Source organism: Sorex fumeus, unplaced genomic scaffold (genome assembly GCF_029834395.1).
Source record: "Sorex fumeus unplaced genomic scaffold, SorFum_2.1 ptg000075l, whole genome shotgun sequence".
NCBI classification, from domain to species: Eukaryota; Metazoa; Chordata; class Mammalia; order Eulipotyphla; family Soricidae; genus Sorex; species Sorex fumeus.
Genome location: NW_026606132.1, coordinates 16,554,811 through 16,557,462, shown reverse-complemented (window position 1 = coordinate 16,557,462; position 2,652 = coordinate 16,554,811). Strand labels below are relative to the sequence as shown.

Here is a 2,652-nt window from a genome sequence, read left to right as displayed (position 1 = left end):
GGAGGTGGTATTAGTGGTGAAATATTATATACCAAGCAATATCAATAACTTTTTAAATCACAATTCTTTGATAAAAATCAAAAGGAAAAATAATGAAGCTTATGCACTGTTTTGATGTGTGTTAAAATTAATAATGCATGTGTAATGATTAGAGTATATTCTTGATTATAGTCAACATTCAATGAATGTTATATGACCCTTTCTATTATTCAAGCTTTCAGATAAAGGGCCACAGATTCTGAAATACTTAGGGGAGAGCTATGGAAAGCCATGATATAAGGTAGCCTTTTCAGGGAAGCAAAGGATTAATCCTCTTCAAGATCAGTACTTAATGCAACCAAAATAAGGTGTAGACAGTCCAACACAACCCATGATTCATGAAACAGAAGAACTAACTGACTTAGAAAGGATAAAAACTCTTCCTTCACCATGAAGAAACCAAGATGTGAGCCCTCTCTAACCCCTACAGCCATTGTCAGTAGACTTCCCTGTCATTTTCCTGAAACAAAAAAGAACCTCTTAATGCACTCTTAGATGAGCATATCCTCAGACTGCACTCAAGAACTGGATAAATGAGAGCATAAAACTTCCTCCATCGTCTGACATATGCAAAAACACAGTGCTGACACACACATACTGACAACTGCAGACAATTAAAAAATCATCCGAGTGAGACTTATTTCTTTCTGAGTGTATTACACAGAACCTCTTTTTCCTTGATTTGCTTCAGCAACACCTTGTGTCATTCTCTTTCAGAGTCAATTATTCTAAGTTCTCTATATCTTTAATAACACATCTTTGAGTATGGCACACCCTTTAGAATGCACTTTACGTGAGAGGCATTATCTCCCGGGATCCCAGCAAGTGTACTTATTTAATGCTTAATGTAGACCTGTATGTGGGTGAAAAGAAAGACAGGATCAGTAGTAGGAAGAGGTCTAGCCTTAGATTTATTTTTCCTTGGCATTCTTGCTGCTGCCGTACCTTGGAAAATGTCAAAGAAAAGTAAAAACATAAGTTTAAAAACAGTTGTAGTTGGGCACCAGACCCAAACTACAACCACAAAGCCTAATAATGTTCCTATTAAGGTGGCAGGCTGGGGGCTGCAGTTGGCAGGAAGGGAAGGAGACCTGGGAACGGTGGTGGTGAGAAGTTGACACTGGTGTTGCGATTGATACTAGAATGTTCAAAGTCTAAAACTCAACTATTGATAACTTTGTAAATCATGGTTCTATACATAGAACTTTTAAAAAAATACTGTAAATCACAGTACCTTAATGAATCAAAAAACTTGAAAAAAGCAAAGGGTGAATGACTAGAATTTCTAGATTAATGAGTAGCCATAGCACTAGGATGTTTAGAACCATGACTCTATACTGTATGACGCTGACACTGAATCCATGTCATTATACATATATGCCAGCTGATAGGATGCACAACTTTAAAGGTGAAACGTAATATAACCTATGGACTTTAGGAGACAATAATCTAGGTTTACTTATTGTTTTAAAAAAATACTCAAGATAGCTCAGATAGAGAAGGCAGCACCAAATAAAAGGTGTTGGGAGGATCCTCCCAGGATGGGAGAAGCATGCTGAAAGTAGACTATAGACCAAACATGATTGCCACTCAATGCCTCTTTTGCAAACCTCAACACCCAAAAGGAGAGAGAGAACAGAGGGGAATGCCCTGCCACAGAGGCAAGGTGGGATGGGGGGATGGGGGGTGGGAGAAATACTGGGATCCGTGGTGGTGGGAAATGGGCACTGGTGGAGGGATGGGTATTTGATCAGTGTATAATTGAAACCGAAGCACAAAATTTGTAAGTCTACAACTGTGCCTCATGGTGTCTCACTAATAAAAATTTTTAAAAAAATACCACTCAAGTACAGAATAGCTCGTATATGTCGGGGCAGAGGATGTATCAAAAATCTCTGTACCTTCTGTTTAATTTATCTGTGCACCTAAAATGACTCCAGAAACCAAATCTATGTCCTTAAAAACAAAAACAGCATTGGATGACCCCACAACCACTTCGCTCAACCCTTCATGGAAAACTGTTATTCAAATGTGGAAAAGAAACTTTTCTCCTTTGTACCCCACTATAAAACTGCCAAAGGTGGATATTTGAAAAGAACTTTATCAAATATTGCAGAAGAGCAAAAGAGAAATCAGGTCAGACAAATAATTTTAGCAAATAATAACAGTAGGAGGTTCTCACTCATTTTGTTCAGATTTCCAAGGAATGCATAGAGTTAGAGTTAGAGTAAGGACACATTCCAATGTTAACTACCATTCTGCGACTCAACACAGTTTTAATTTCAAACTTTCAGTTCCATCTTGAGCCTTCTGGGGTTTCCTCCTGACCAGGGGGTTACCTCTAAGTTGCGTGGTGCTGCCTGTTAGCTAAGATATTGTGGAGCAGAGTTCACAGATAGTGGGCCCAGGAGTTATCCCTGTGACCACTGGTCATCAGTACAGGGGGGCCTCACCTACGTGGGCCCTTTAGGTCAAGCAGTAGTAAACTAATTCTTTGCATTCTTTAGCACCAGGAATGCTATCTCGCAGCTTTTAGGGCCTCAAAAGATCTCTATGGTTCTAAGGCCCTACGTATGTATGTATACATATATACATATGTGTATATGTATGTAT

The 2,652-nt window shown here is 38.9% G+C and overlaps 1 pseudogene; it reads right to left on the bottom strand.

Moving 5' to 3' along the window:
- Positions 1 to 2,185: 2,185 nt before the first annotated feature.
- Positions 2,186 to 2,252, bottom strand: LOC130038507 (uncharacterized; annotated as a pseudogene).
- Positions 2,253 to 2,652: the final 400 nt, after the last annotated feature.